The sequence below is a fragment of the Anopheles arabiensis genome, chromosome 2 (genome assembly GCF_016920715.1).
Source record: "Anopheles arabiensis isolate DONGOLA chromosome 2, AaraD3, whole genome shotgun sequence".
NCBI lineage: Eukaryota > Metazoa > Arthropoda > Insecta > Diptera > Culicidae > Anopheles > Anopheles arabiensis.
Window position 1 is genome coordinate 7,915,697 of NC_053517.1, and position 20,039 is coordinate 7,935,735.

The window sequence follows — 20,039 nt, forward strand, 5'->3', positions numbered from 1 at the left end:
GTTCGGTTTTGTGGGGCAGATGGCGGCGGGCTTTTGCCCTGGCTCCGAGCGTGCTGATGAAAGCTACAACTTCACAAACGAAAGTTCAATCTTGCCTAATTGTGTACCTTAAGCCTAGTTTAGCAAAACGTTTGCTGTAGTGGGACTATTTTGTCACGCTTGACGATAGGCCGTATCTTTCTGCGAGCGATCAAATACTGTGGGATCAAGCAGCGATTTTAAACAAACAAGTGTCAGCTCATTAAAAAACATGTTGCGCTAAGACCGCAACCAGAGCCAATTATCCCAGCAAGCAACTTAAATAAAGCTGTTCTGTTTTGTAGCTTTAACAACAATGCCCTTATGGTCAAGCACCGAGCGCCCAGCACCAAACAGTAAGTAAGCATGCATTATTCAACAGCGGGCACTGACTGGCAGGTTAGTCGACGGTAATTACTATTCCATTTTCTCTCACGCTCCAGCAAGGAACTGCCCCCAAACATCCACAGTGCCATGTTTCGTTACTCAATACTGGGAAAAAGGACACACACACACACACGCAAAAAAACAAACAAACGTACCATCAACGTGTATATTCATTATTTCCCTATCAAAACCGGCACGGACAGCCGGGACAGCGTTCGAGCTTGAACGCACAAGCGGACAAACAGCACTTATCTTTCATACATGCGAGCTTTGCATTGCATTGTGCCACTCCCACCGCACCGCAAAAGGGGTTGATAAAGCTTATTTATGAAAACTGCAGCCCGACAGTTGGCAAACGTCTTTTGCTGCTCGTTGAATCGTGCAGCATGAATGCATCTCCGGGCTCCGGGCGCAAGAGGAACGTTTCTATTTGAACCGTTCCTTGCCTTCATTTAGCTCAAAGATACTCATTTTCTTTACTCCCTCTCTCCGCCGAAAGGCGCAACCCCGGGCAACAAGGGCAGCAAGAAGCGTGTGTGCAAAAGTTTTGCTTTAATTTTTGGGATCCCCGTTCCCATTGGTGTGTCGTTTGTGTTTATCTCACCACTGTATGTGAGTTCCGGGAATGACCTCTTGCTTGCCGCTTTGGAGAGGCGGGATGGGAGTGAGACATTCGATGAATTTCACTCGCTTTCTCTCCTTTCACATACAAGGGCGAGAAAACAGGGCATTCCCATCGCACAGGAAACCCCCGCTCAGCAGCTGCCATCTTTTTCGGTATGTCGATTTCATAAGTTTTAAGTGCTTTTCAAAGTGATTTTAAAAGCTTCCGGGAGTTTATGCACTTCCAACTTTTGGCCACCGGCTTTCGGCACATGTGTGTGTTTGTTCGCCGTAAGCTAATAGAATAGTTTTATCAGCTCTAGCGTAATCTGCCCAACCAACACGATTTCCAGCACGGCGTCGCGGCGCTTTTTGATGCCGGAAGTCGGACGGCAGCCGAGCGTCCGAGGTGGCGCACACACACGTACCCATATGAGGTCTGCTCGATTGCGTTGCGACTCGAGCCGTCTAGATTCAAGCACGATTTTTGCGCGCACGATTGAAAGAAAATCCTTCCCCGAGAGAGTGTGGCTCGGCTAGGGATGCTGCAGGGCCTGCCGCCGTTGGCTATAATATACCTCGCGTATTAAATGCTATTGCTCATTAGCTAATGGATAATTTCGGCTTTGCGGGAGCCAGCACGCGAGGTGCACCGTGTCGCCGGTGTGTGTGGGCAAACGGCATATTCATTTCATTTCAGCCGCAGCACCAGCAAAATGGCCGCAAGCGAAACGCAATATTCAAAATTAATTTCACTCACCAGCGGGCGAACGATGGAAAAAAGCGTGCAAGACGCAGGCAAAGGAGAGATAATTCCATAAATGATGATTTTGCATGCTGCTGCTGCTGGTGTATGTGTGTGTATGTAAAGAGAGAAAGTTCACCGCTGCACGGTGGCAAATTAGTGCCTTACACAAAAGGCTCTTCGAATAATTGTGCCCGCTCAGCTGTGCCGAGGGTGCCACGTGCTGCCGTTTTTCCGCTTCTCTTCGCGCATCAACCGGAACGATTTTTGTAATGAATTTCTATTGAATATACGATCTGCTGGAACCATGCGCGCAGGTGAGACGCAGGCGAAAGCAATAATCCTAATGCCAAACGTCCAATGGACTGATAAAGACACAGAAACGCACCCGACCAAACAGGCTTCTTGCGCCGGAAAATGGCTTTCCTTGTGCTTGTAATCTCATCACCAGCTCCCACAAACCACACTCACACATGTTTGAACATGGCCCGCTTAGTACGGTGACTACTGACGCTTCCCCTGCCCCTCTCTCCTACCAGTGGCGGTTTTATACTCATTTTAGTGCCGCTCCTGCTACTGCGATGATCGTAAACAATTTCACCAAGGTAATTGCGTTATCGTGATGTGCTTACTGGCAAACAGCTTTCGGACCCCGCGGTGGGAACGGTGGACCCCTACAAGCGAATCGCACTACACGCTAGCCTCCAAACAGTTTTGTTAAGCCCACATTATTGCTGCCTGCTGCTGGAGCGCTGATTCCAGCAAACACAGCATCACACAGCAGCGCCTCCCCGGCCACCAAACATTCTTATCAACTCGCCAAACCCTCCCCCCCAAAACGGACGTCCCGTCACGACGAAAAACCGTAACATGCTTGTGCAGTGTGCGAGATGTAATCTGAATACGAGCATACCTCGCCCGAGACCACCCCGGCAAGAAAGCACGTGTTCTTGTCGTCGCCTATCTAACCGTTCGCAGCCATGTTAGAGCCACTCGCCGGTACAAGCGTGCTGCAAAGTTTGGCCTGCCTGCTGGTCCTGTCCCGGGGACGCTGCTCCTTCCCAGTAGCCGGTTTGCCGGTATTGATGGAAGCTGCCGGAGCCCCGTTCACAAGATGCTAAACGGGTGAGTTTGCACCATCAAGCAGCCAGCTACCATCGTTCGTGTGTCGGTCAACTTCGCTCCTTGTTCTTGAGCTAGCGACCTTGAGCTCTTGCTTCCCCGGGAGCAAGAGCTGTTACCCCTCCGCCCCCGGGAGCAAGCGTGTGAAGAAAAATAGCACCACATACATCTAATAATTTACAATAGAAAGAGTTTAAAAGCTTTATCTTGTTATCCGTACGGTGCACGGAAGGCGACCCGGGCACCGGTGCGGTACTGCCGGTGCGATGCGGGGCAAACAAAGTTTAATTTTTATTTCATCGATTTTTCCCAACTAGCTGCCGGCTTTCTGACTTTTGCCAGGGTTGGGAGTCGGCCTGCCACGCAAAAGAACTTTCCCCCGTGCCCCGTTTTGGCGCAGGCGAGCGAGATCCCCCAGGCAATCCTTTCCCTCCCTGGGCGAGACACACCCAAGTGCTGGGCGCTTATCGTACCGTACCCCGTTCCAACTACCCATTCGCGTCTCCGCCGGGCAGGTTCACTTTGTGCTCCACCCAAAACCATCATCATTACCGATCGGAAACTGGCATTTTCCGACTTGTTCCTCTTTCATTCGCACCAATCTTTTACTTGCTCTATTTTCTCCCGGATTTGTTCCCGGGGTTTGCGACGGACTGGTGCAAAAAAGTTTCCTTAATCCCCGAGCACCATCCCTTTCGCTTGGTGTGCGCTCTCTTTCCTGTACTCAACGTACAAAGAAGGGAAGAAATCCTTCCCAACCCCGAAAAAAATACACGATAAAACGAGCAAACGAGTAAGACAATAACGGATTACAATTTTTCAACAGCTTTCGCTGGTGCGATTTGCCGTGCAATACACACTGGAAACGGAAAATTGGAACTTTTGCGGAAGGTGGAAATTTTCCACCAACGAAACGTACCAAAAGGATTTGAAAAGCAAAACATCGAAAGTCATAAAGCGTTCGCTCGTGCCATGGGCCGCCCCCGCGTACTTGCGACTGTGAATCTATCGACGAAGCAATTTCGATTGAAGCGATGGCAAGCGGGGGTTAAAAACATTTTAAATAACTTTAGGTAATCTTTTTAACATGTTTGAAAAAAAAGGTGAGTAAAAAATGCACGAGCTAAATGCTGCTGCCCGGTGCAAATATCAGAAGAACGTAATCCTTTTCCCTTACTTTCGGTTTTGCGTTGTTTGTGTTTGGCTTCTGGTAATGATTTTTTTTTTGCACTTCCCGGAAGGTAAAACAAAAGCTGCGAAGCTCTTTAATGCCGGTAACAGGTGAAGCAATTGTTGGGATAAAACTTCGCAGTAATAAATACACACAATAAAAACATGTTTTTTAATAGATTACGCAATTTCGAAAACAATCATCAGGTGCTTTAATCGAATCAATTCATTTTTAAACGGAAACCAATATAACCAAAGAAAAACAAACAATGTTACGACACACGCAAACAACAAATTGGAGTTGATACAATCTGTCAACAACCAGTACACCACACCGCGCAAATTACCCGAGGCCGTCAAATTGTATAATCGTTAACAAATCTGCTCGCCCCATCTCTCGTCGCACATTGCTCCACATCATACGAATTTATGCGTTATCATCAACACGGGCAGCGGTGTTTGTCTGGTAATAAGGCGTCGTAAAGCGATTTCTCGCGCGGTGCTAGCAAGAACTCACAAAACAAAACCCCAAAAAAAACACACACAACAACACTCTCCTCTCCAAATTCTAATTATGAAATCATGTTTCTGTCGAACCCCACATGAACTCGTCCACCGGCACACAGCGATGTAAGCTAGTGCTGGAGGTGCGAGCGCAACAAGAGTAAAGCCATCTGCGTAAATTTACAACCATTAAAGCGATCGCTCGACGCGCCAGAGCAATTCATAACGTCAGGAAGCGTATGTGCGTCATGGCGCCGCGCCACTCTAAGACCGACATCACCTTTTGCCGCAGTTCTGCCATCGTTGTACAGTATAAACGCGCGCACACACACACACACACAGCCTCGCAGGAACCAATTTAACTCGGTGTGGTACGCCTCCCCTGGCGTGGCACAGCCCGCACTCCCCGAAGCAGCACGATCGGGAGGGCTTTTCATCATTGTCACACATAAAACGTAACATGCGTTCAACCGGAAAACTCATAAAATATTCAAACAACATCAATCAACCAGTAAACACACTAAATCAAATCGATATACCGAAAAGCTAGGGGCCGGGGGGTGGGCTGACGCAACCGGGCTCGGGTGGCTTTGCTTCACTTCATTATAAAACATGCCCACATTCTTGCCGCGCTCCTGCCACCCCCACCCGTTGGTGGAGCTTCTCGTTGACTTTGCTTCTTTGCCAAAGTTCATCCCCCACCGGGAGCGAGACCTCTCATAAAAGCGGGTTGAGAAAATCAAGGAAACAACACACAAAAAAAACGCAACTCACCGAACCGTATCAAAAGACGAGAACGTTTGGGTGGGACACGAAGAGTGAGAGTGATTTTCCCGACCCGCACCACACTGCACCGGCCCCGTTTTCCTGTTGATTGCTCGAAGGGAAACTGAATTCCTTTTGTTTGCTCATCCCACAAACCTTCCGCTCTGCGTGACGCTCGTGCAGTCGACGAATCAATCGAAGGAATGTAAATTATTGAATCCTATCCACGTTCGGTGTACTGTGGGGTACTGGGCCGAAACAACCCTCCCAGCACCGCACACGATTGAAGTGCCTTAAATCCTGGCGTGGTTGTTTCTGTGTGTGTGTGTGTTTTTTTTTTCATTCCGTTGGCGTATGTTATTAAAAGTTCAAGCCCACACTTGAAACCAATTAAGAAGCACTACGACCGTGCATTAATTTCACATCGTGCCGACCGCTCACGTGGGTCACGGATCCCCTTTAACGAAATCAATTAATCAACACCGAAGCGTTTGTGGCGTACACTTTAATGCGCTCCCGGTGCGATTGTGGTGGAATGTTTCCGACGATCTGACGATTGTTTCCTCGCTCGAACGTCGGCCATTCCTTCCGGGGCGGGCGGAAATGGAACGTTCTCACACGTAACGCCTTATTGCGATGCGCATTTTCCTCACACCAAAGCGCCAAAGCCGTAGAGTAGTGTAATGGATGTAAAACAGTCCACTCAAACGTCACTTTCCTGTGTGTGTTTTTTTCTTCTTTGCCTTTTCTCCCGTGCTTCCTTTCCGAAGCCAATGCACTGCCGCTTTATGTTCCCCATTTGTGCACAACTCGCAAACCCATTGCTGGCGAAATTAAAATCAATTCACTTTGAATTCTTTCCCCTTCTCAGCGCACACAAACACCCCGGTCCATATGCGCCAGCCAACCAACCGTGAACCATAATTGTCCATTAGGCATCGTTAAAAGATGGAGTTGAAAATGGGTTCTACCCGGGCACCGCCTGCAAAGGGCAGGGACGGGAACAGGAATCCCGTGCATAATGATACCCGTTAGCCGTCTCTGTGTTTCGTTCGCCCTTCTTTTCGCTTTCTTGCGAATCGTGCGCGTATGCACAATCGCTACATTTTTATTCAAATCGTATTCATTTCATACCAACGCGGGAAGACAATATGCTAGCGCTAAAAGGTAAAAGCATCGCATTTAACGACGTTGGGGGACGACATTCGGATCGAGCTGAGCGCGCACATTGCACACTGCGTGCGAAGAAAGCGTCTCTTTGCGCTTGTGATTTTCACCTCAAGTAGCCCAATGAAAGCATCAAGAGTCGGTTTCGGTACGGCTGTACGCTATAAGGAAAGTGGCAGAAGAACAGATCCGTCCGTACCAGTCCGGCAACTTCGTGAGGGCAAATAAAGAGGGACGGGTGCCCCTTTTTTTTAAGCTTAACCACTACCCGGCTTGCCTTCTCCAAAAAAGACCCACCGGGGAAAGATTGGCAAGCAATAACTGCTTTTCTTCCCTCACTCACACACACACACACACACACACAAACCTAGAGTGTAGCGCTGGCGAAAAGGAAACGATCCATTCCCCATTATCTACCCATCCTTAAGCGCTAGTTGCGCCGGGAAGGAAATGTTTGATGGTGAGCCAGTGAAAGGCCGTTTTCCCCAACCTCCCCAAAACTATCAGTTTCTCTAGCCGTGTGAAGCTGTGTGTGTGTGTGTGTGGCGAGGCCACTACTGCATCGTCTTTGAGTGGGTAGAGAACGTTTTGCCTCTTTCTTTCTTTTTTAATGTGTCGCACTCACTACGCTATTCCCGGGAGCAAATTCTCTCGACTCCTATTGAACGAACCGTAAGGCACCACCGGCTTGTACCGCCAGTACTCGTACTCGTGTGCAGCATCAGGAGAAAGAAAAATATTTATAAAACCAACTGCACCTATCCTGGAAAATCACACCAACAGTGTGGCGCTTTTAGGGTAGTGCTTGCTCGGTCGACTTGGCAACTCCGGGGTTAGAGCGAATCTTGTTTATTGGAAAATAACGATGGATGTTAATAATAATGTGCATGTACATGTGGAAAGGCCACCCAAAGCCGCACACAGAGCCGTACACGGTAGGGAGAGAGCCAGAGAGTGCAGCTCCTCAGATATGACATCAGTTCTGGGTGTTTGTGTTGCTGTGTTCATCTCGCACCATTCGTGTCTCATGTTGCATTTGCAAGTCGTATCCTCGTACCCGGCACTCCAGCACATGTTATACAGAAGGTTACAAAGCAAAATAAATAAAACACACAACTAGACTTTCTACTCGTTCTTCAAGTGAAACCGTCAATTAATGTCAACACAGCACCACAAACAACATATGCTCAACATGGCGATGAAGAGAGCGCCCGCGTAATGTGGTCTTGTAACGAAAATGAAGTACTTTTTTGAGCTCTTTTGTATGTTACATACGGTTACACAGCGCTTTTCTGATCGATTTCGTCATATTTGCATTTAATTTCAACATTATCGCTTTTGATGTTTTGCTGTTGCTGCTGTATGTACGTCATGCATCAATACACAGGCCTGCGGGAAGCTAAGGCTTACATTTATGCTGTGAGTTTGAACATGGAGTTTTTGTCTAACATATATGGGTTCCTACCTGATGAAAGCGTTATGAAAACTAATGTCGAGCTTGTTTAAACAGTATTCGAGAACTATTCAACTTTGAGAAGCTTTAACAAGGTAAAGAATTATTATTTTAACCAGTAAGTTGTTCTCTAAGTTGCCATACATTGAATTGTTGACCAATATTGTTGCAATGTATCAAAATGTGCCTTCATCTATTTTTTGTTTGTCCTGTCAACCATGTAAAAGAAACATTTTATTTAACTTTGTAGGGTTTTTCCTAAGAATCGTCCTGTTTTTGTTGTTTGTTCCACACTTCCATCACCATAATAACAACCCTTGTTTCTAATTAAAAGGCTAGGCCGAAAGTAAAAGAAACTAAACGAAAGCCAAACCCTTCCTGTTCATCGTGAAGCTCCGTAGAAAAATAAAAACCCATCCCACCCGTGTTCGATTGGAAGTTTTTGAATGTTTCGGGGCGGAAAAATGCTTTCCCTTCAGGCCAGCATGTGTGGGAAATGGGCCCGGGCCGGGCTGAGCCCTCGGCCTCGGGAGACAAAGTTATAAACATATTAACAACCTCATTTCGCAACTGGGATAATGGCGGTGACTAAGTGGGATGTCGGATCCGGTTGTTTTCTGGTGTTGCGTTATTGCGTTGCCGCCACTCTCTTGCTGTCCCTCGCTTCCCACTATCGACAGGGAAACAGCGTCTTCCACGGGTTTGGTGAAAATAGCTTGGAATTGAAAATCGCATACCATTTTCGCGCCGTTGCGCCGCACGTGTGTAGGCTTAAACGATCGCGATGTCGTCGAGCGCGTGGTGCTGCTTATCGAGACCGGGCGAGCGAGGGAGAGAGAGAGAGATCTCATCGTTGACACCTTCGCGTAGAGCAAATTGCAATATGTTTGGGTATGCGGCAAAATACACAAACATGCCACACACACACAAAAGCTCCCCAAAATAACTACTTATCTGGCGTGTTTTGCGAATGGTACCGCACGAAATGAAATAAGTTGATCCGTAAGACAACAGCTCGCCGCAGCTTTTCTTACCCGTAGGCGGGCACAACAATTCATCATTGCACAAAATGGCGCACTCCTCTGCACTTATTATGTGCCTAGAATGCGGCGCGGGAAAAGCGAACCGAGCGAGCAGTTGCTACAGCTGTGATGGCAACGGCACCGGTTTGCGATGGATGGGAAAGCATTTGCATGGCAAAGACGACACTATGCCGATATCACTTGTGTATGCAGGTGTGTGTGTGTGTGAGTGTGCATGTGCTTTTGCGTTGGCTAATTGCTTTATCGAAAGCAAACAACTTATGCTAATGGCGCTTAAGCATGAGTTTTGCTTTGCCTCTTCCCCTTTTCCATTCATTTCTTTCGCAAGGAAGGATTTGCATTTCACGGTGGCACGAGTTGTGCGTTCTTGTGGTGCTTTGTGCGAGCCTAAAACAGGGTTTATTAATTTTCAAACTCTCCTGCAAACAGTTCCTACCCAACATTAAAGCATTAAACTACTTGCATGTCTTTGCTCCAAAACGTAATTTAAAGTATTTCCACCGGATGCAGCGCGGCCACAGCATTTATCGGCATCAGGATTGCAATCGACATCGCAACCGTACCCCAATGCCCATTACTCATGCCTTTGATTTATCCTCATCAATTAAGTTTCGCCGGAAATCGACCAACCGCGGGTGAGCTTATGCGCCGTGATGCCCATTTAAAAAAAAAACGAAGTCTGACGCACACAAATCGATTCGAAACGTCAGAGGTTAAAATCGAACTCGGAGCCGCGCTGGCACACACACACATTTCGCCAAATTGTCACGATAAAGTTTAACCCACCTTCCTCCGAACGCACACGTTGCAACAAAAAAAAGGAACGGGCGAAACGGGATACAAACCCGACGAGCGTGGCCGCCTACTGTAGCACCCCAACTTCGCACCGAGCAGCACGTAAGCCGAAACTTTCTTACCCATTAATTTATTCCATGTCATATTTAAACTTATCTCGTATTTCAATCGTGAAAATCAGCATGTATTATTCATTCCCATCCATGCAAGCGGGCGCGTGTGTGTGTGCCCGCGTGAGGCAAGGGGCGGTGACCGCGCCAGCATACGTGGGGTAAAGATTTCCATCACTTCCCACCGTCTGCATCTCTGCGGCACGCAAAAGCCGAAAAACTTTTTGATTCGTGTAATTATTGTTTAAATAATTTAAGTTGATTTCTGAACATCACGTGAAAATCCGACCCGGCAGCTCCGGTTGAGTGAGGGAAAAGTGTGGCGAACGTTGCCCTGGGGAACACGCCCAGCCCAGCCAGAACGTAAAGCACAAACACATTGCGAGACACACAAAAATCGGACACAAAAAGGATCCGCCAACAAAAAAATGAGCCGCTGAAATATTGTCCCGCGGAAAAAGAGAATCGAAACGCGGACATAAAAATTACGAGCCAAGGGCACACACACACACAAAAAGCGATGATGGAAAACGTGAATGCTGGGCACACTGATTCCTTCCCCCAATCAGCCTTCTGGCCACGCTCCGCGCCATTGTTCCGCGGAATTCGAGCCGGCAAGGGTGCGCCACGAAGCGACAAGTGAGCTTACACTTTTTAATATATATATATTTTGTGATATTTTTTTCCCGTCCATTTTCCTTGCGCCTTACTTCGTTCGCTTTTTCGCTACTCCATTTTTTTGTTTCGTTGTTGTGTTAATAGGCTTCATTCACCTCATCTCATTGCACGTGCACACGTGCAGGCGAATGGTAAAGGGACGCGCATTATTTATTGGAAATTAAATGTTTCATAATTGACTTATAATATGTGTCGCTTTTATTTTATGCTCGCGCTACGTTTTGTGAGTTTCATTCTTTTTTTTATTCTTTTCGCCCTTTCATTTTATTATTCTTCCCTCACTCTTCTGCAAATGGTAAATCCACTCATCCAGGTCGTAATTTTTGTGTTGTTCCTGGTGCAAACCAATTGGACCGAAGAAGCGGGTGGTCAGGGGCAAGCAAGCAAGTGAGCAGGCAACTCAGTCGTGCTTTTTTACGGCACACTTATTGGTCATATTTCCATCCCCAAATTTGTACGCCCGTCGCGCGGCTTCGCCACCAACGGTTCGGCTTGTTGCGTTGAAGTTTTTGTGATGATCCGAAGGGCGAGAAAAAGAGATGGGGGGGACTTTTTTGCAGCTGCACTTTACCAGATGTACTTCATGATTATTTCTGTTCTGGCGGGCGCGCTTTGCACGAATTTTGCTTGCTTCCGTTTTAATAAGCTCAAGCCTTGTGCTTGTGGAAAGCCGAGTACATTTTTCCCCGTACCATTGCCATTCTCTTTCATTTCAAATTTACCGTTACCGTATTGTGGAAAGTTTTTGTATCGTAAAAGCTGTGCCATTCGCATCGCCCGTGTTCATTACAGCGTTTTATGCCCGCCTGCCTGCCTGCCGCACGGGGTTCCGCCACGAGTGAAGTTTTGCGCTGTTGCGCTGACGGTTTGCCACCGGTATTTGGGGGGGCCGATCGTACGGTTTTGGTGAAATTTTGTGTTTCAACATTATCTGACCGATTGGGTGGATATAAAATATGTGTTGCGTCTCCTGCACGCCCCACCAATGGCACGGTACGCCGGTTGCATCGCGGGAAGCAAATTTGTTTCTCCCTTGCCCATTTATTTTCACAGTGACGACAGGTTTTTCCTGGTGCAATTTTTGTGTTTTTTTGTTGTTGTTGTTTTGGTTGTGTTTTACCTTCCCTGCACTGTATGCACTGTTTCATTCTCAATCATCGCGACACGTTTGACTGCCCGCGTTTTCGAGGAATGGGAAGGGCGCGCGCGAGATAGAGAGAGACAGAGTGAGAATGCTCGGAAATGATACGAAAATGGGTGCCCGGCGCAAGCGAAATGAAAATTATTTATTATTAAAAATTTATATTTATTGCTAGCTCAATGGTTCGCAAATTAATTCGATTCAAATAACGCTCATAAAACGTACGTACCGTTCGCGGTCGGCACAGATGCTTCAGCCGGTTGCCCACTACCACTGCTGCATCTTTTACTGGGGAAGCCGCATTCTGTGAGTGAAACGGGCTTATACTTTTATTTAATTTGCTACTGAGCTTTTTATTCGCCATTGGATCATTGGCCGTTTGCGTATCATTGATTTAATTTCGAGACAATTGTGTTTGTTTACTTTATAGGTTTTTTTATGCAAAAATGTATATTCATTTCGTTGACAGTGTTATTTGAAAAGTTGTTTCTTCTTCTTCTTCTTCTTCTTCTTCTTCTTCTTCTTCTTCTTCTATGAGCGAGGTTGTATACTCCTATGCCTTCAGTCTCTCTTTCGGGAGGTTGGGACATAATCAGAGTCATACCCACTCTGGCTAAACACTAGCCTTAAGCTGTGCTTAGAGATCTGAAGTACAGTATTCCACACTTCCTATGATCTCCAACCGCAGCTTAACTTTTAACCTGACAGACTCTGTCATATGGTTTGTACTTTCAGGTTTGTTCATGTCTCATCTTCAAATACTGTTGTCATCCCCCAGGAGCGGCTCTCACGCCACAATACTGCCGCCAACACCCCTGACCCACCACACGACTCCCAGGCCGAGCACAGTTGTTGTGTCAATAGTTCACAGAGAAGTTGTTTTAATAGTTAAACACGGTAGAAATAGTTGATTTGATTAGGATCGGTATCAGGATAAATGTATGATATTAAACGTCAATTGTTAAATAAATGTTCATTTTTATGTTCTTGATTGGCGCTGCATTAGCTAACTTATTTCTAAAGAATCTGGCCTTACAATGAAAATTACTAGGGAAACAGTACAGGTGTCGATTGACTTAGTCGATAGCGACAGCAAATAAGAGAAAGCTGTGACATTACAATGGAATGCTATATTTTCGTTCCTAGAAAAAGAATTTACTTCAAATTTACCAGTAATTTGAAAGTAACTAAATGGTAGATTAGCTGCTGTTAATCAACCGTAAAACAGATAAAAACGAAGAGCGATAATCTCATGGACTTTTCATGAGCATGGACGAAGACATGCGTGCAGAAATGTTTTTGTAAGAATTAAATCAATTTCGAAGAATTCCTTCTCAGTTTTCGCGACAAAACTGTTGGAGTAGAGCGTTTTGCATTATATTGGTTTAGAAACCAATAGCAACAGTTGATCCAGCTCCCGGCCTAGGTAACGCCGCAATGTAGCCAAATATCCCTCGGTCTTCATTTTCAGCTTCCGTTGGAATCTCAACTCGCCCAGAGTCGTCGGAACCGAGCTTTTATTCGATGCTCTGATTGTTGTCTTATAATGGCAAGAAGTTGCAGATGATGGAAAGGACTTATCCGACGTCCACAAACTGAATCACGCAGTCCGTTTCAGACACTACGGGATGCAGTTTTTCGATCGCACACGCTTCTAAACAAAGTTGCTTTACCTTTTTGGCCATCACGGCTAGAGTTCGACTAATAGAGATATGAAATTTTGTTTACTGACTCATGGAATACTGTTATTGAAAACGTTATTCCCGTTTAAATAGTGCGGGTTAAGATAAACCCATGAAAAATTGACTAGTATTCTCCATTTTTTTAATGCAAACGTTATTTGTGAGCTTCTCTCTGGGACATCAAACGTCAACATCAAGTTCCAAACATCAGCATAACATTGCGCATAATCGAAGCTTGTAATGCATTCCCAGAAAATGTATGAACATTCAACAAAGCTTTCAGCTACAATAAACACTCATTGTAATTGTTTCTATCACCATATCAAATGTCATTCGTAGAATCGTTACCGCATAGTAACAAAAGCACTATTCTCTGCAAAACTAAAATAAACACCCTTAACACCACCACTCAACTTTAAAGTGCGTGCCCGTTACCTAAGCCTCGCCAGGTCGTACTGGACGGGTAGTGAAAAGAAAAAAGGGGTATCAATAGAGTTTTATTTATTAATTTTACAATACCGGCCTCCATCGAGCGGACTACGAAGCGTACCGTAATTCAATCGTGCTCACAACAATAGCTAAAAAAACTTTTCTCTCTCTCTCTCTCTCTGCAGTCGCCCCAGTTGGATGCTTGATGCAAACAGCAAACCCATGCTGAGGCTATTGGCTGCTACCCACACGTCCCGTGCAGCGTGTCCCGAGACCGGGGGGTAAAAAAGAAAACCAGGCGACTCCATGGTGACATTTCAAAAGCGATCGTTGTTGTTACCTTTTGTCGTGCGCCATTGTCGAACGGTAGCTACTAGCTAGTATCATTCCGGCGCACTCTGTTTGTGTCTGGCGGGTTTGGGGCGGTTGGTGGCAACAGGTACGGGGACGGGGATTTGCCGATGTATACCGACCCGACAATCATATCACGAAAAGCTCCACGTACAGCAGGAACAACCGGGAACATGGGGAGAGCGAGGTGAGACTGAACACCGTTCCATCCCGAATGGGTGCCAACATTTCACTACACAAACACTCCAACTAACCGTAAAAGTACGCGCGTTCGCTACCACACACACACACACACACACACACACACACACACAAGGTGGCGCAGGGTGATGCCTGCCAGGCTTTCTGCCCCGGAGGCGACTTCGGGTCGAGATTGCAGAGGACAAAGTGTGCGACAGTAATCGAAGACACGGCCAGGAGCCAGGGCCGCACTTCAAGGCAAACTCTTTGGCAAGGCGACCGTGTGGCGGGCGGCTAGTATTGGGGCGAGGATGTTTAAGGAACGAATCGACAGCATTTCAATAAACAGAAACCGTGAATGCAAATTTCAATTTCCAGCCATTCGTTGAGCGTGAGCTCGCGTCCCTTAACCGTCCCTGCATGCGCCTACGACCTGGCTCGATTTGTTTGTGTTTCCTTTTTCGGGACGCCAACATTGTTTGGCCAACACTGGGATGATGCTTTGGGCATCCCAAGCGGTGGACTATTGTTCGCCCCCAGTGTTCCGATTCGGGTGATGCCTGTATAGAGTTGCACGGGACTCGAACCACAAGTACGGCACGGCCCTTGTCTTCCCCCCAGTCGGTACGACCTCTTTGCGGCAGGTTAAAAGGAAAATGAATTCCGTCCATTCGGACGGTGGCATTGGCACGGGTGGGCCGTGTTTTGTGTGGCGCTGTTTTGCCACACACACACACACCACCTTAAGTCAACAGCTAATGATGATGATGATGATGCTGAAAGCTGGGGTTAGGGTGGGAAGGAGAAATTCAATCATCACAGTGAACACAAGCTGAGGTGTACCGTGTTTCAAGCATGAAATTGAACTGAGATTGTATGTGTTCCTACGATCAGGGTCGTTTTTCTTTTTTTGCAGGCTTCTCAAGGAATTCCTTTGATCGCTACTGGGGCGTTCAAGTCAATTGTGCTAATTGTGCAACCGGGCTGGTGATGAACCGGACAGATCGGAAACGCAACGAGACCGTGCAATTGGAGCGTCAAATTTAAACAAACGAGACAACCTGTTTGCCAACAAGTAACAAGTTGGCTGGTGTCAACCACCAACCTTACGTACTCCATATCCACTAGCAGCTAGTGATGGAGAGTTTGTTGCAAAATTTCTCGGAAAATTTCCCACTCAAACAACGTTGGGTACGAGTGTATCTGACAGCTTACCTGCTTATAAACATTCACTATTTCTCGAGCAAACCTTTCTTACTGCCCCAGCATTGCATTCGCTGCAAGACGGACTTTCGATGCATCCGACAATGCAACAGTCAATGAGACGTCTTTACCCGGAAACGAGCAACATTCGGTCAACTTTCTCTGGAGGGAAAAGATGATTGCGTCTTATAATATTTTCATTTTAATATGTTACACAAACGTTGCCCTCACAGCAATAGATGGTAGTTTGTCACACAAGGCCACACAAGCCTTTTCTGTGTGACTTGTCGCATAATATAATTCCTGTACTAAGACTACATTGTTCGCCAGGGTTTCTTATGCTGAAAAATAATACAGCTCGGTGGAAAATGCTTAAAAACTAAATCGATTTCTGCTAACCGTACCTCAGGCACAGATCGAAGCCCGGTTGATTGCTTTCATTTGCAGATAAATTCACCTGGCCCGGTAATGCTAACCATCCCAGAATCCTCTCCGTCCATGGCTCCGTAGTGCGCTCAGCTCAATAGCTCGAAGCAGTTCACCCGGAGCTGGTGGAATATTGGCAAAATTAATGAAAATACATTTTCAAATCGAATGAAGTACGGAAAGCGATGAGAAGCAGTAGAAGGTGAAAAAAAACTCTCACACACACAAAAATCCTACCTTTACCACGAAGTGTATTTCTTTTTCTATTGCCAAGTTCTGCCAGCCGACGAGTCCGTGTGCCTGTGTTTCCGTTTCCGGGCGGAGCGCAAATTAAGCAGCGATCGTTTAAAGGTATCAGCAAGTAAGGCGAAGTAAATGGGGACTCAATAGGAAAGAAAACCTTTTAATCCCCAACGGTGTAGCCGTGCGCCTGTGCGCCGGGCCTTTCTACCCGAGTTTGATGAGCAGCGGTAGGGTTTTTTTTCTTCTTCTTCTTCTTCTTGTTCGTCCTGACGCCTGGCCGCTGTACGAGCGGTGTCGCGTAAAAGCCGTCCAACCTGCTAGCACCCGGCATACACAGCTAAGCGGGAGCTCATTTAAAGGCACTATTGTCAATCGACACAAACGGGGCGTTGGGCCTCCCCCCCGGGTGCTCGCAAAAGGCGGCACCAAATTGGAGCCAAATTTGGCCTAAGGGCTGCCTTTCAATCCTGCCTGCCTGTGCCTTTACAGCTCTCCTTTATCCAGCCTCTTTCTGTTTTCTTCCCCCCGCATCACAATCGCACCACAATCGCACCAGGATGATCCGGGAGTGAATGTTGAAGATTATTTGCCAAAGATACAATCATATAATGGAGACAAGAAAGCGAATTTCGGGCTAGAGAGCCACACACACACGCGCGGGTGTACAAGTGAAAAAGAAAAACGAAACGAAAATCAAAACGTTCTTCAAAACGGCTTTGCGAATGATGTCGAGAGTATTATTTCTTTCCGTTTTCGTCCGTGTTTTTTTCGTTCTTCTAACCCCTCTACCCCCCCCCCAACCCCCCTCCGGTGGCCCATTCGGAATCCACTGCCCGCCCACACGACGTCAACAGTTGGGTGGGCTTAAAAACTCATTCATTACATCGCGGAGTTTTGCCAACGATGCTGCTGCTCTAGGCCAATGTGGCGTAAGACAGCAAGTGCTTCAATTGCGTTTGCTTTTTCATTTAAATAATATTAAGCTAAGCTGGATCCCGTTGAAGCTCCCGGAGGCTGCTGATACGTGTGTACGTGTACGTGTAATGTTCGCTTTTGCTGCAACAGAGCTTTTCCGAAGGCTGGTTCCACCAAAGTCAAAACCAATCGACTCCGACGCCCACAGAATCGACTTTTCCTTCGGTCGCCGTCTATCGCTGGTACGCATTTTACGTTTAATTAATACTTTAACACGCACTAGTTCTTCCGAACGAATGGATCAGTCAATATTTTAGCAACCCATTTTCTGTGTGCATTGACTTTTTTCCACAAAATACAGCACCAAGCCAGCCACAAAGAGAAATGAAAAGTTTCATAGAATTGCGCAAGAAATTTTAACATTAACTACGATTTTCTGTCCGAATTTAATCACTCGCGCTCAAACATTCCGGAATCAATTAGTGTCCAATATTTCCATCGAATCGAGACGACCCCTCCCGGGCTCAGCGTGTGTTCATTTTCGGGAAGTTCGCTTTGGTGCCTTTGCTCTCTATTATCGCTTTTTATTCGTATAAGCTGATTAATTTGACTGAATTAATTCGTTTCGGTGGTTTTTCGCTGAAACTGCTTCCTCTAACGCTTACTCTCCTGCGGTCCCTGTATTCCCCCTCCATGTCGTGTAAAGTATTTATCGTTTATGTGTATTGTTGATTATAGGTCGCACTGTGTTGCTTTAAATTTCTTCGTCAGCATCGTTAGCCGCTTGTCTTACTGCGACCGTTTTGTACTGTTTCCATTCCGACGTGGGGGGGATTTTCCAAACCACAAAGCTTCAGGCTGTCACGGCTGCCCCACCCCCACGCTCCCATTAGCTTTCCCTAGGGAAAGAGCACCAACCCCTAGGAACAACGAGTTAAATGTAGCACCACCCACCACCACCACCATCAATACCACCAAATTATGATGAGCTCAGGCAACACCAGAACACCAGCAGAACCGCCAAAGCCAAAGCTGAAAAGAATTAATCCCAAACTTACGAGGCGCAAATAATTGGACTGGTGACAAAAATCGAAAAAACGTCCGCCAAAAATAACCCACCACCCTCCGCGGGTGGCTTGAAACGATCCATTAGGTTATAAAATCAGTTTCCCGGGTTTAACCGAAACCGTTTTGCGTCTCCGTGGGGTTAATTTGCATGCCAGTGGTATGCTCGCCTTGGGTGGGGGAGGGATTGGGAAGGAGCAGTGGGCCTCGATGGGCAGAGCAACTGATCCAAATCATTATGAATGGGAGCCCGTTCTTCAGCATAAGTAGCTCTCTAATTTGTTTCCCTCGCTCCGTGTCGCTGAGCTGGGGGAGAGTTTTATTTGTCCTCTTCTCTTTATTGTGAGTCCATCGCCCTTGGCAATAATCAAAGATTTCCCGGTGACTCCCTAACCCCCCACACAGTAGTGTCGCTCATTCGACACGTATATTTGTGTCTGTGAAATTGTTTTTTTTTTTTCGTTCTTACCTTCCACCCCACTGGGAATGTGATTAAACGATAAGGGAAAAGAGTCCTGCCCGGAAGAAAGATGATGAACAGGAATCCCGGCCGAGCCATTTACTCACTAATACTCTTCCCGATGGGGAAAACTCCCATTCCGTCGCGTTCAACACTTATCGGTCTTCTGGTTTGGATGCTTCTCCTCCATTCGGTATTTAGGTTTGTTTTTCCCTTCTTTTCTTTATTCTAGCAAGGTCCTACCTACCTACTTCACGGATGTGCCCCTTGATGTCAACGCTCGGTCGGAATGCCCTGGCTCTCTTGCTGTCTCCAGTGTACACCGTGTTCTGATTTAATTTGTTACCCGTACCCTTTCGCAACCCAACCGACCGACGGGCCATCAGAGGCAGCTGCCCTTTTTCTCAAGTAAGCCATCTTGCCCATGCCATCCACCTAGTGCCGTCTGCACCAGCCTGGCGAGGACACAAACCGTTCTAACGGGTCGGCACATCTTAAGCACACTCTTCGACCAATCGAACCGGTTGAGCTCGATTCAGCATCCCGCGTCTCCGTCTCCGGTACGATGACGGTACGGACTAAATAAAAATGAGTTTTAATTAAAATGCTGCTGCATCCTGGGCCCCCCTGGTTCGGGTGCAGAGCTCGCTGCTGCTATGCAAAATGATCACTGTTACTGGCACCTCCGGTAGTCTTTCCCGCCGTGTCTCGGGTGTCATGTCACCTGTGGAGAGGCGCCGGAAGTTGGAACCTGAATGAATGAACGTCTCCACCTTATCGATTACACACCGTGTGCCGCGTGAAGTGAGGAGATAGAGTCGAGTTCCGACACACAAAAAAAGTCTTCCTTTTGTGGAACTATCACAATACCCACCGAACCCTGCGGGATGCTGGGCAGACTGAATCAGAAGGACGAGGTAAGAGTATGCGATAGAGCAAAGATGTCTCCTGCCACCATCGCCATCGCCTGCTGTGATGTGCTTCCACGCTTTTTGTTGCCATTCTTCTGCTTTCTTCTTTGAACTTGTTTGGTTCACGCGGTTGGTGGGTATGCAAAACGGGCGCCCGAGGGCTTACATAGGTGAAAACTAATTAATTTGTTCGGAAGGCATTAGGAGGCAGGGTGCTGTTTGGTCGGTGTGCTGCAGCATATCGTTAGCTGTTGGAGCGTTCATAGTAGTGATAGATGTGTGTGATTGCACTAGACAGTTGAATATCGATAGTAATGGATGCATTGAGGGAAACGTAAACGTTGCAACTGCACTTAGGCACAATTTGAATATGTTCCTTCGAGGTTTTGTAGAATAAACACATCGTTGGATCTTCTAATACATCTATATGGATTATTTTTATTATACTTTTTATGTGAAAACTATTTTGGATT